Here is a 14,620-nt window from a genome sequence, read left to right as displayed (position 1 = left end):
GCTCGTATTTATTGAGGACTTATTACATGCCTGATCTGTTCTAAGCACTTTACATGTACAACTGACTTCATATTCCTGCAGTAGGTAGGTTTATTATTGTTATTATTATTATTTTTTTTATTTTTATTTCGGGGCTGAGGACCGAACCCAGGGCCTTGTGCTTGCTAGGTAAGTGCTCTACCACTGAGCTAAATCCCCAACCCCGGATTATTATTATTTTTTATTTCTCTCTCTTTTTTTGTTTTGTTTTGTATTTTCTTTTTTTCATTTTTAATTATTTATTTTTCTATTATCAGCTTGATACAGTATAAATTCTTATTCTAATAGTGAAATGTTTCACTGAGGCTTGCCCAGTGATTGAGTAAAACCAAAACTTATTATAAGCCACAGTCATCCTAGGGTCCCCCCTGGTTCTGTGGGTTGCAGTCTGATTGTTCTTTGCAATATATCTTGTATCCACTTATGAGTGTGTACATACCATGTTCGTCCTTCTGGGTTTGGGTTACCTCACTCAGGATGATTTTTTTCTACTTTCATCATTTGCCTGCAAATTTCATGCTGTCATTGTTTTTCTCTGCTGTGTAGTAGGTAGGATTATTATCACTCTACTCCCATTGTACAGATAAGGAAATGGAGGTCTGGCACAGCCTGTAATCCTGGTACTTGGAGACGAAGGCAAGCTCATCTTCAGCTAGATAGTGAGTTTGGGGCAAGTCTGGGTTTCTGCAACACTGTCTCAAAAAACTAAAATCTAGGCTGAGCGGTGATGGCGCATGCCTTTGATCCCAGCACTAGGGAGGCAGAGGCAGTTGGGTCTCTGAGTTCAAGGCCAGTCTAATCTACAAAGTGAGTTCCTGGACAGTCAGGACTACCCACAGAAACCCTGTCTCAAAAGACAAAACAAACAAAACCAACCATCCAATAACCAAACAAACAAACAAAAAACATCAAAATTAAAACCAGACCATACCACCACCACCCCAAAAGAATCCCCAGTTCATCAAAATAGATCTTTCAAAGTTGGCTCATTTGAAGTGGTGTCTTTTCTGTCACAATGTGGTTTGGGGGATGGTCTTCTGTTCATCTTGAAGCAGGGGGTTTTCAGTGCTTTGCCCTGCAGGATCAGTCAGCCTTGCCTTACCTTCTGTGGGCTGACAGGACAGGGCAGCAGCCAACACACAAGACCACCCTTGGGCATGGCTGAAGACTGGGCATTTGATGGCACCCTGGGCATTTCACACCTGTAAGGAGGAGTTGGGGTGTACCAGGTGCCACTTTTGTTTCCTTTTCAGTCTGGAGAGGGATGAAGGAGATAGGTTGCAACAGGTATGTCCTCACAGGTCTGAAAGGAAGTAATGGATTCTCTAATAAAATTAGGTTTTTAAACAATACACTGAAACGATAGCTCAACCATTAAGAGTACTTACAGGGGAGAATAGGGGAACCCATGGCTGATATGTAGAACAGAATGGTATTGTAAAATAAAATATATATGTATATATGTATATATATGTGTATATATGTATATATATGTATATATGTATATATATATGTATATAAAAGAGTACTTACAGTTCTTGCAGAAGATCCAGACTCTGTTCCTAGCACCCAAATGGAAGTTTGCAGCTGCCTGTAACTCCAGTTCCAGGGGATCTGGTGCTCTTTTCTGACCTCTGCCTGCTCCTGCACACACATGGTATGCATGCACACACCCAGGCACACACACACACGGTATGCATGCACACACTCAGGTGCACACCCAGGCGCGCACACACATCCATAAAAAAAATAAAACAAGGCCGGGCAGTGGTGGTACACGCTTTTAATCCCAGCACTTGGGAGGCAGAGCCAGAAGGATCTCTGTGAGTTCGAGGCTAGCCTGGTCTACAGAGTGAGTTCCAGGACAGGAACCAAAAACTACACAGAGAAACCCTGTCTAAAAAAAAAAAAAAAAAAAACCAAAAACAATAGAATGCTTGTCTAGCATGTGCAAAACTCTAGGTTTAATCCCAAGTATCAAGATCAAAACAAAAGAAGTCAAGTTGTGCCTTGTGGCACATGCCTGTTGCTCAGGCACTGGAGAATCTGAGGCAGGATGATTTTGAGGCCAGCCTGGCCTACATGGTGAGCACTCAGCCGGACAGTTTTTCATGGATAGCCAATATGGATTACAGTCTTTGAAGATGAATCTTTTGAAGGAGAGAGAAAGCATGAGAGATCAGGGAAATCTAGAAAGGCCTTAGAGGGCTAAGACTGTATTATGATTAGTAGAGTGCTTGAGTAGCGTGCCAGAGGCCCTGGGTTCGAGCCCCAGTATTTCTGAAACTGGGTGAAACAGTGCACACCTTTAATCTTAGAACTCAAGAGACGGAGGCAAGACTATTAGAAGTGTGGAAGATGTTCTGATATGAGAGCAGCCTGCCTCAAAACACCACAAAGCCCACAAACAAACGTGAAAAACACCAAAACCAGAGAGGCCTAATCAAACCACACAGGCGAAAGGCCTAAGAAATGGAGCCCAGTGGGACAGACTCAAAGGTCTGACCTCAGCAAGCACACTACCACTCAGATAGTAGTCAGCTTCAGGAAGGACCTGTACTAGGGTGGAGACACATGTGACCTGAGAGAGCTGAGTGACAGAGGCCAGGCCAGCTCACCAGGCCACAGGAGAGGAAAAAGCCCCAATTAACCACTTGGTGTTGGGAAGGAGGGGTGGGGTAGAGCACGGAGCTTTGAACCTTCTGTTAGGGGGAGCAGGGAAACCGCCTGGGTCTGGTCCAAGGATTGTCAAGCATAAAGCTGGCTCTAATTAATCAGTAATGAAGTGCTGAAGCCAGGCGTTGTGTTTATGGATTTTACCCTAGCAACCTGGGAGCAGCGCAGAGGAACAAACGGTTCCGATGCCAGTTCCCTCCCAGCCCCTGCATCACGCTGCCTTTTCCCAACACGCACACTGTCTAGATGGGTCCTCATCAGTTGCGTGGAGAGGCTACCGTGCCACCGGGTGGCCTGGTTGACTGTCCCTGGCCTCTGTTGGGTGCCTGTGTCTCAGGGCCTCCGCTTGTGGGAGTCTTAGCTGCGGAGCCCTCAGTCACCTCAGTCTCCTGATGCAGGATGTGGGGGTGAGGGTTAGGGAGAGCGGCTCTGGTGCCTGCTAGCCCCAAGTTCCCTTTGCTCACATCAGGAAGTTGCTGGAGGCTCCTGGGAGTCAGCACCCCGGAGTCCTACTCTTCCCTCTGTTATCTGCAGATGGACAGAGGGAGAGCAGACCCCTCCTGTAAGGAAGGAAAGCCTCCAGGAGGTGACAGCCAGGCCCAAGGACTTCTCAGCTAATCCATCACCTGGCGTCCTCCTCCTTGTTTTTTTCCATCTCTAATCACTTTATGATCACAAGATTACATGCTCATTACCAGACATTCCAGGAATGTGGAAATGTACAGTCCGAAATATTCCGTGTTCTACCGTCTGGAAATGACCATTGCTCAGTCTGGTCTATACTCATCAGTATATATACATATATTCTCAATTAAAAATGTACTGTTTAAATTTTTTTCTTTTTCCTTTTCTTTATGTGTATATGTGTGTTGGAATTAAACTTAAGGCCTCACACATGCTTGGCAAGCATTCTGCCACTGAATTATAGTCACAGCCCTAAATTTCGTCTCTTATTGTGGTAAAATACACATAATTTAAAAAAAGTTTGCCAGGTGGTGGTGGCGCACACCTTTAATTCCAGCACTCGGGAGGCAGAGACAGGTGGATCTTTGTGAGTTGTAGGCCAGCCTGGGCTACAGAGAGAGTTCCAGGAAAGGCACAAAGCTACACAGAGAAACCCTGTCTTGAAAAAAAAAAGTTTATCAAATGTTTAAACTATTAAAAATGTGAAAATTTCCATTTTAGTCTTTGTATGCCTGTGGTACTGGGGATCGAACCCAGTTCTTTATGTGTGCTAGGCAAGTGCTCGGAAACTGAGCCCCCCCCCCACTTCTTTTTGATATCACTAAATTGCATAAGTTGGCTTTTAACTTGCTGTGTAACCCAGACATTCCTTGAATTTGCAATTCTCCTGTTTTCCTTTCTCAGCTTCCTGAGTAGCTGGTATTATGGACCTCTATCACCTTATATCTATTTTGTTGGTTTGAAAGAAAATGGCCCCCAAAGGGAGTGGCACTATTAGGAGGTGTGGCTTTGTTGGAGCAGATGAGGGCTTGTTGGAGGAAGTATGTCACTGTGGGGGTGGGGGGGGGGCTTTGAAGTCTCCTATGCTCAAGATACTCCTAGTGAGAGAGACCACTTCCTGTTGCCTGCAAGATGTAGGACTCTCAGCTACCTCTCCAGCACCGCATCTGCCTGCACACCGCCACGTCACACCATGATGATAATGGACTGAACCTCTGAAAATGTAAGTGAACCACCACATTAAATGTTTTCCTTTATCAGAGTTGCTGTGCTTGGGGACTGGACCTGCCTGGACTGAGTCTACCAGGTCGACCCCGGTCCTCGGGGGAGACCTTGATCTGGAGGAGGTGGGAATGGGGGGTGGGCTGGGGGGAGGGGGAGGGGGGCGAGAGGGGGAGAACAGGGGAATCTGTGGCTATTATGTGGAAATGAATGGTGCTGTAAAATAAATTAAAAAAAAAAAGAGTTGCTGTGCTCAAACTAAGACATCTGTAGTCTAATCTTTTTATTTTTTTAGGTCTTTTGTAGCACAAGCTGGCCTCAAACTCATCATGTAGCTGCAGACTGGTCTCGATCTCGTCCTGCCCCTAGTTCCCAAGGGTTAGCATTACAGGTGTACACCACTTTATCCAATCATGAGGGGCAGCAGAGAGAACCCAAAACTTTGTACATGCTGGGCACGTGCTCTACCAACCGAACAACATTTCTAGTCCTTTAAACACTTTCGTTATTTTATTTTTATTTACTTATTCAGTCTTTTTGAGACAGAGTTTCTTTGTGCAACAGCTCTGGCTGCCTTGGAACTCGCTCTGTAGCCCAGGCTGGCCTCAAACTCATAGAGATTTGTCTGCCTCTGTCTCCTGAGTTTTGAGATTAAAGGTGTGTGCCACCACTGCCTGGCCTCTACAGCTAACCAGTGGCTTAGTCCACACTCTGAAATTCTGGCAAGCTTTATTTGTTAGATCACAAACAAAACATCAGCACAGGCCTGGCTTATTTTCAGCAGTTGAAGTATACCATTGATGGTATGAAGTCCATTGCATTGCTGGGCAGTCATTACAAGCCCCCACTTGTCTCTAGGGCTCATCATCTTCTCAAACTGATATCTTCTCCACTACTCCCTAGTCCTTTCTCCATGCCAAGCACCATTCTCCAGCCTGTCTCTATGAAGCTGACTATCCTAGGTACCTCATTTAAGACACTCTTTGTTGTCTTCATATACATCCATGTCATAGCATATTTCCCAATTTCCTTCCTTTTTAAGGCTTGATAATATTCCAGTGTAAGGTTGTATCACATTTTGCTCCTCCACTTATCCACTAATGAATATTTGGTTTGTTTCTACATGTGGTAGTTTGAATAAGAATGCCCCCATAGGCTCATGTATTTGAATGCTTAGTCACCAGGGAGTGGGACTCTTTGAAAGGATTAAAAAGATTAGGAGGTGTGGCCTTGTTGGAGGAAGTGAGTCATTAGGGGTGGGCTTTGAGCTTTTTAAAAGACCATACCCAGCCCAATGTTTCTCTCTTTCTCTCTCTCAGCCTGTGGATCAGGATGTAGCTCTCAGCTCCTTCTCCAGCATCATGCCTGCCATGCTCCCTGCCATGAAGATAATGGACTAAACCTCTAAAACTGTAAACCAGCCCCAATTAAATATTTTCATATTTCCATTCCCACCCCACCCCCAACCTCACTCATCCACTCACGATGTCTATTCTATTTCCCCTCCCCAGGGAGATCCATGTCCCGCCTTGAGCCCTCCTTGTTACTTAGCCTCTCTGGGTCTGTGGATTGTAGTATGGTTACCCCTTACAGGTAACATCTACTTACGCTGGGGCGGTGGTGGCGCACGCCTTTAATCCCAGCACTCGGGAGGCAGAAGCAGGTGGATCTCTGTGAGTTCGAGTCCAGCCTGGTCTCCAAAGTGAATTCCAGGACAGGCACCAAAACTACACAGAGAAACCCTGTCTCAAAAAACAAACAAACAAACAAACAAACAAACAGTCCATGAAATGATGCCTAACAACATTTCAGATATTGGTGCCTAGCCCAATTATCATTAGAGAGGCTTCATCCAGCAAATGATGGAAACATGCAGACCCACAGCCAAACATCAGGTGGAGTTCTGTGAATCCTGCTAAAGAGGGGGAGGAAGGATTGTAGGCTCCAGAGGGGTCAGGGACATCACAAGAAAACTCACAGAATCAACTAGCCTGGGCTCCCAGGGGCTCCCAGACACTGAACCGACAACCAGGGACCCTGCACAGGACTCACCTAGGCCCTCTGCATATATGTTACAGCTGTTAGTTTGGTCTTCTTGTGCCACTCCTAATAGTGGGAGCAGGGGGTGTCTCTGACTCTGTTGATTGCTTTTAGGACCCTATTCCTCGTACTGGATCGCCTTATCCAGCCTTAATATGAGGGGACGTGCCTGGTCTTACTGCAACTTGATATGTCATGTTTGTTGATATCCACGGAGGCCAGCCCTTTTCTGGAGAGAAAAAGAGGAGGAGGGGATGCAGTGGGGGACGGGGGGGGGGGGGGGGGGGCGGGGGGCTGAGGGCATGGGAGGGAAACTGGGGTCAGGATGCAATAGTAGTAGTAGTAGTAGTAGTGATGATGATGATGATGATAATGATGCTTTCATATAAGAATACATTCTTGGAGCTGGGGGCCTAGCTCAGTGGTAGAGTGCATTAGTGTGTGTGAGGCCCTGCGGTTGATTCACTGATTGGCAGCACCACAAGACAAAAGAAAATATGCACAACTCTGCCTCTGAGCTACAGCCTCGGCCCACAGGAATGTATTCTTATGTGAAAGACCATCAGTTAATCTTATTGAATCTCTGAATCTCTTGTTAACCTCCATTTTCCTCCTGATGTGTTCAGATCCTATTAGACTAAAGGGACCAGCAGACGCGGCCCCTCTCCTTCCGTGTCTCATCCTAAGAGAATGGCTTCTAGGATGGTCCCCTCCCTCCCATTCGGGATCCCGCTGGGCTTCTAGCCCCGGAGCCTTTGTGCAGCCATGCTTGCATTTCCCTTAGTTCCTGCCGCCCACAACTCTGTTCTCTCTCCCCTCCCCACTTGCCATCCTTTCCTGGCCCCTGGAACTGCTCTAATTGATCTTCCTCTACAGTTGTTCTCACCCTTCCTAATGCTGCGACCCTTTAATCCAGTTCCTCACGTTGTGGTGACCCCCAGCCATAACATTATTTTCATTGCTACTTCATAACTAATTTTGCTACTGTTATGAATCGTAATGTAAATATCAGTATTTTCCGATGGTCTTAGGCGACCCCTGTGAAAGGTTCTCTGGACCCCAGGAGGGTTGCGACCCCACGGGTTGAAAACCGCTTTCAGGGCTTTCCTGCTCTTTGTATCTGCAGCTGTGCTTTAAAGATTAGCACGCCATTCATCCCTCATGCCTAATTCTCACTCGGAAGCTCACTAGAGGCTCCGTTCCGTGAAGGGTACCCTTCCTTTCGGAATTCTTGCTAGCTCTAAGTTCCACACCGGACAGTGATTTATGGAGGGCCGATTCTTTAGGATCCTGAGAGTCTGGCCAAGTAATTTGGATCCAGTACTAAGGGGACATTGTAAACCAGGCGATGACAAAACCAAGCAGTATTTTCTGCAGACTTATGTTTCCTGTCGGAGAAAGAACTAAATGAAATGTCCTTTACAAGCCCTGAGAATTGTGGCTTCCTCCCTGTATCTGGTAAACCCTTTCCGTCTTATCAATAAACGGACAATATGCTCATTCAGGCTGGCATTCCCAAGCGTGCCCATGAAGTCATCCTGCAGACCTAGCTCCACAAGATGGATGGGAGTCAGCAGCGCAGAAAGGAAAGCGCTGCAAGAGATGGGAAAAGCACACGTGATCTTTGTGAACAATCTGCCGGCGAATTTGGAAAATTACACGAAAGACAGTCTTCTGGGTGTAAAATTAACAGCAGTAAGAAAAGGAATACTAAAAGCTGGCCAGATAGTTGAGTGGATCAAGTGCTCACTGTGCACACATGACGATCTGAGTCCCATCTTTGGAACCCACAGAAAGGAGAGAACTGACTGCACAAAGCTGTGTTCTTGCTCTCTACGCTCTCCCCGCCCCCACCCCCGCATCACACAGGCTTTTTTTTTTTTTTTTTAAAGAAATGGAGTAATAAGGCAGGCATGGCGGTACATGCCTGTAATTCCAGCACTCGAGAGACAAAGGCAGGCAGGAGGAACACGAGTCTGAGGTTAGCCTGGGCTATATAGTGAGATCTTGTTTTAGCCCTCCCATCATCCTGTCCGGCTTTGTCTTCAGCCAAGGTCTCCTCGACTTTGCCACCCACTACTTCTCTCGCCGCAGCTTCCGCTGCGGCGCGACGCGGCAGAAAGCTATCTCGGGGCGCCTCTCCTGCCCAGTTCTTTTTGATGGCGCTATTAGAACCGACATATGCAAACGTTACAAGTACAATAACAAGATCAGAAAGAAACTGACTGAACTTCCTTATGAGCACAAAGCCAAAAATCTTAAGTACATCAGGAAGTTGCGTGCAGGAGCGGGCAACACGCTGAAACTCTTAAGATGGAGCGGAGCAGAAGCTGGGGCGCAAGGTCCAGTCCTGAGCTCCCGAAGGGACCAGGCTGAGTCTAGACTCAGAAACCACATCCCTGCCTGGCTTCTCCCGGCTCCAACAGCCTGCTGAGAGCCCTCAGTCATTCAGGCAGAACTCAGTCCAGGGCTGTGCTGTGGGGGAGGCATTTGTGCCCCCCTTGGGGGGATGTTGGGGGCAGGGCAGGAGCTGCGCACATGCGCACACGCATGCCCTTTGTTCCTCTAGACCATCAAGTCTCAGAACACAGAGTAGTGATTATGGGTTTATTTCTCCCCAAGGCGGAGACCAAGTCTCATAAATATTTCCTTTTTCCAACCTGGAACGGATGAAGCCCAAAAGATTCTGGCTCGAAGGAACTCCTGGGGAGGATTTTCAACTGCTGGAGCTACTGGGTACAAAGAAAGCCTTTTGGAATCTTGGTTTAGGCTGTGTAGAAAAACGAAAAACATGACCTAGTTCCCGTGGGTCACATGCCAGCTAAGCCACTAGAATGCAGCCTGGGACCTCTCTGATTGCTGCTTGAATGTTAAAGTAATCACCAGGCTGTTTAAGGAGGGGGTGTCGCCACTCTCAGCCAGAGGGAGAGAGTGAGTGTTGCTGGAGCGGACACAAAGGCCATCCAGAGGCTTTGCTCTAGGGCCGCCTGTAGCTACAGGGCAGAGCCCCAGACAGAGAGCTAGGAAGGCACTAACCAGGTGTCGAAAGAGAAGAGGAGACTGGGTGTGGTGGTGCGCACTTGTAACCCTAGCACTAGGAGGCTGAGGCAGGAGAATTGTGAGTTCTAGACCAGCCACGCCTGTAAAAGCACACCACTAAAGAAAGAAGAGTGAGGAGTGCCCACAGGGTGAAAGTTAGGGGTAGGCTGGCAAGGGTAAAAGTGCGGGGTTTCAAGTAACTGGACGCTATGCTTGACTTGTACGGAGTGAAGACACAACTTCACTGTTCCACTGAAGTCCGTTCAGCCGGGCTGGCCGGACGGCTCAGCAGGGAAAGGTGCTTGCCGCCAAGCTCAGCCACTTCCCTCGGATTCCCGAACTCACGTGGTGAAAGGAGAGACCCAGTTTACTTCTGCAAATTGTCCTGATCTCCATTCTCTGTCTCTGTCTCTGTCTCTTACACACACACACACACACACACACACACACACACACACGTTATAAAAAAATAAAATAAAATCTATTCAGTGGACTTCAGCTGGATGTAATAATTTTGTGTAAATTTGATCAAACCATAGACTACTCAGATATTTGGCCCAGCATTATCCTAAGTGTTTCTCTGAAGGCATTTTTGGATAATAGTAACATTTAAATTAAGCAAATTGGCCTTCTCAGTGTGGGCAGGCCTGATCCAATCAGTTGAAAGCTTGAATACAGCGAAAAGACTGACATGCCCCATATCATAAAAGGCAACTGCTTCTCCCCGTCTTTGACTTGGGAGTATACTTGGTTGACTTTGCTCCTGGTACCCGACTCACATTGAAGCATCAGCTCTCCCTAGGTCTCTAGCTACTGCCGTTTGGACTGGCACTAGGCTATTTGCTCTTCCAGGTCTCAGACCTTTGGACTGGGACTGGAACCAGGCCACTGACTTTCTTGTAACTCAGACCTTTGGACTTGGGTTAGAACTATGTCACTGACTCTCCCACAATGCGCAGTGCAAATCCTGGGACTTGTCAGCCTGCACAGTTGTGTGCGTGAGCCAATTCACACATGCATACACAACCTACTGCCTCTATTTCTCCGAGAACCTCGGCTTCTACATGGGATAAATAAGCCCTATTCCTCAATAAATATCCCAACAGATACTGTGCCTTTTCAGTTTGGTCTTAGGTAAGGTGGACTTTATTTTGTGGTTCTGGGGCTGGAAGCCAAGTGCTGCTGGCTACATCCCTAGCCCCATGAAACACTCTAATAGAGCCCCGAAAGTCCCAAACCCAGCTTCTTCCATAATTAGAACAGCCTTCCGAGAGATTCTTTCTAACTTTCCCCTCCCTGGCTCAGGCCCACTTGGTTTGGTATCCTCCAGCAGGAAGTGGGTGTGGCTAGCTTCCTATCTATTTCTCCAACTTGTACTTCCTGCTCCCCAAGTTCTTGAGGGAGAGGGGGTGGAGGGTGGGCCAGGCCTCTTTTACTGTGGTTCTCTCTGGGTCCAGCAGGCGTCAGAAGCGGAATCTGGGAGTTTCCATGGGCTCTTCAGAGATTCCCATCCCTGGGGTTTTCCCCAGAATCTCAGCTACAGAGGCATGGGCATGGCCTCTCTCACCTCTGAGGATGGGCAGGGAGTGCCCTTCAACCTTTGTGTTTTGGTTCTGCCTCATCCACCACTGTGCGTCCTCTTGGGCAGCCTCTAAGAAGGCCCTAAGGGGGCTGCCTCCTGTGGAGGCTGAGGAAGCGTTCAGACATCTTTTCTCTTATGGGTTCTGCGTTAGCGTGGTCTCAGTACAGCAGCACTCTCTCTTAGCCATCATGGTATTTAGCCATCTGTCTTTTCCCTTTAGAAGCTCCATCTTGGGCCCGGCGGCGGTGGCACAGGCCTTTAACCCCCAGCACTTGAGAGGCAGAGGCAGGAGGATCTCTGTGAGTTTAAGGCCAGCCTGGTTTACAAAGTGAATTCCAGGATAGCCTAGGGTATTACACAGAGAAACCCAATCTTGAAAAAAAAAGAAAAAGCAGCAGCTCCGTGTTGGCGCAGACCTCGGTGCGCAGCTGGTTTTACTTTCTCTAGTGTGGGTCTGAAGGAACCGGGGACTATAGTGCTTCCCTCAGCCAAGTCAACATCTCTCTCACCCTGGGGGACCCCACTAGAGCATGACGCTTGTGCAAACACCTTGAGGGCAATCTTGGAAGGCTCTGCTGTCAGAGCCTTGGGTAAACAGCATCCTTTTGCCTACAGAGGGTAATTATGTTTTCTTTGCTGGCTCTCCATGTGCTCAGCGTTTGCTCTGCTATCAGCTTCGTTCCTAACCAGGCAAACAATTCCAAGACACATTTGTATGCTGACTCGGAATGTCCTAGGTGACACCAAGCCCCAGTTACCTACAATAATGATGCACCAGGATCAGCTTTCCCTCCTTCCCAGGCCCCGACTCCGATTTCTTGGGACCTGTCCACAAAATAAAGTAGCTTCCAGGACGACCTTTCCTCGGGTCCTGCCTTCAGAACTAGGGTGGGGCTATGGGGGAGGAGATGGCCTTGACCCCAGATCCCTTAGTATTACCTTCCTATATGGGGTACAACCCCTTCACCCCAAGTCTCTTCGATTCTCTTCCCCTTCTCACACTTGGACTTATTCCTGGTGAGACCTTCCACACCTTACATATCTTACACATCTGGTGAGACCTTATACACTGCTTTTGCAAGTCTGTATGTAGCCAACAGTTACTTGGCACCTGACTTTGAAATGTCATGTTCACTGTGGCTTACTCTCTCTATAGATACTGTGTGTGTGTCTTTTTTAAAAATTTAGTTATTTTTATTTTCTGTGCATTGATGTTTTGTCTACATGTATGTCTGTGTGAGGATGTCAGGTCTTAGAGTTACAGACAGGTGTGAGCTGCCATGTGGGTGCTGGGAATTGAACCCAGGTCCTCTGGAAGAATAGTCAGTGCTCTTAAGCCCTGAGCCATCTCTCCAGCCTGTATATGTGTTTGTGTGTGTGTGTGTGTGTGTGTGTGTGTGTGTGTGTGTGTGTGTGTGCTATGTATGTGTTCATGTGTGTTCACATGGAGGCCAGATGTCAATGTCAGGCATATTCCCCATTTGCTGTTCACCTTATTTTCTGAGACAGGAGGAGAGCATTGATTCAGCTAGGCTGGCTAGCAAATGAGTTGCAGGGATCGCCCTGTCCCAGCTTCTCCACCCTCTTCTGCAGCACTCAGAGGCTTTACCTGAGTACTGAGGATCTGCACTCAGGCCTTCATCCTTGCACTGCAGAAACTTTACAGACTGAGCCATCTCCCCAGCCCTGGCTTCCATGTTTGTATCTCGTAACCCACAGTTCCTTCCTCCCTGAGTTCAATCCCTCCTCTGCGGAAGGCTAACACACAGTGTTTTGTTTGACGATTTATAGCATGGTTTCCAGTTCCCTGCCACCCTCACTCCCTTCTGGGCCCATGGAGCTGAGTTGTTAGCACCAGCCTCCAAATGTGCCCATGCTAGTGACACTAATGGAGGATGAACAGATACTTCTGCTAAGTGTTATGCAGCTGTTAGTGAACCGTGGGCCCCTTTCAGCAGCCACATCTCTGTCAACTAAATGGCTAGTTAGTTGCTTCACATCCCTGTTTCCTAATGCCTGCTGGACCTTTCCGCTGGCTTGTCTTCATGCTCCTCGGGTTAACAGGCCCATGATAGCTTGTTATGTCCTCCCACGGAGCTCTGCCTCATGCATTTGTGCTCTTGGTGAAAGGAGTCATCCCGTCTCTCAGGCTGGCCACCTTCTGAAAGACTCAGGCTCCTTTTGCCTTCCCACTCGAACTCTCCAGATTCTCTGTCCCCCACTCAACTGTTCCCTACTACTCAACCACTACCTTTGTTCTCGGCCCCTCTCTCTAGCAGCCCCCCACCCCCACCCCGGGCCTCTCAGGACTCCCCACCTCTAGTTACTGCCCTCCACATCAGCTCAGACAGCATCATTTCTTTTTCTTTTCCTTTTGGGGGCGGGTGGTGGTTTCTGAGACAGGGTTTCTCTGTGTAACAGTCCTGGCTGTCCTGGAACTCACTCTGTAGCCCAGGCTGGCCTCCAACTCACAGAGATTCACCTGCCTCTGCCTCCCAAGTGCTGGGATTAAAGGTGTGCACCACAATGCATCATTTTCCCCCCTGTGCTGGATCTAGAACCCAGGGTCTTCGATATGTCAAGCAAGCACTCTACCACTGAGCTAAATCCCCAGCCCAGATCTTACCACTTTCCAGTTTAGTAATGCCGGTGGTCTGCCTGCAGATCCTGTAGCTCCCAGTGTATGACCAAGAGCCACAGACCTTCACAGATGGGCACCAACTCCCTCTCCCAGGCTCAGTCTCTGCACATGCAAGATGTCCAGGACCCTCCCTGAAGTTCAGCCTCTTGAGCCCAGTGGCACTATGGTTGAGGGCTGTAAATCCTTCCTTTCCACTACCAGACCATGCTCTCTGGCCTCTGACACTGACCGGTGAGTGGGGCTATGCCGTCCCTAGTCATTAGTCTCTGCCCTTACCACATTGCTTCATCCCTCTGATGAGTCAACTTTCTCATTTTCAGTCTCAAGGGTCATGCTAGCCACAATCAAATGGCAGCTATCTGAACTTATCTGCCCAGTCCCCTGTAGAGCAGCAAGTGGTCAGAGCCATTGGGAAGCTACAGAAGTGGCCTGTGTGCCCGGCTCTTAGTAGCTGGGCTTTGAAGAGAGCATTCCAGAACACTGTGATCTCCCTCTGCCCACATCTCTCAGTTGGTAATGTTCTGAGAATCTAAACTGGGACACATTTAAATACCCACATGGGTCCATTGGTCCACTGGGAACAGTCATTGTCTGTCCTGAGAGTGTCCAAGGGCCAGAGGAGAAGGTTAAGGACCTCAGGGTCACAAGAGCATATGCATGGAAGTGATGAAGTCCCCAGGGTAGAGACCACCCGGACTGGGGTGAGGGCTTCTTAACTCAGGATCTCTGCACATGGCACCATGTTGACACTATCCCTCCAGCATATTTCCTGTGCAAATATTTGCACAGGATCCCTAGAAGACTGCAGGCAATGCTCCCCTGTGATCTGTTTCTTTTTACTTCAGATACCACAGGCATTTCCCCAAGGCATTAAACAGCTTTCTTCAATTTTAATGACTTCATAATAATCAATCATT

The sequence above is a fragment of the Peromyscus maniculatus genome, chromosome X (assembly GCF_049852395.1).
Source record: "Peromyscus maniculatus bairdii isolate BWxNUB_F1_BW_parent chromosome X, HU_Pman_BW_mat_3.1, whole genome shotgun sequence".
Classification (NCBI taxonomy): Eukaryota; Metazoa; Chordata; class Mammalia; order Rodentia; family Cricetidae; genus Peromyscus; species Peromyscus maniculatus.
The sequence above is the reverse complement of the archived record's forward strand: the minus strand, read 5'-3'. Positions refer to the sequence as shown.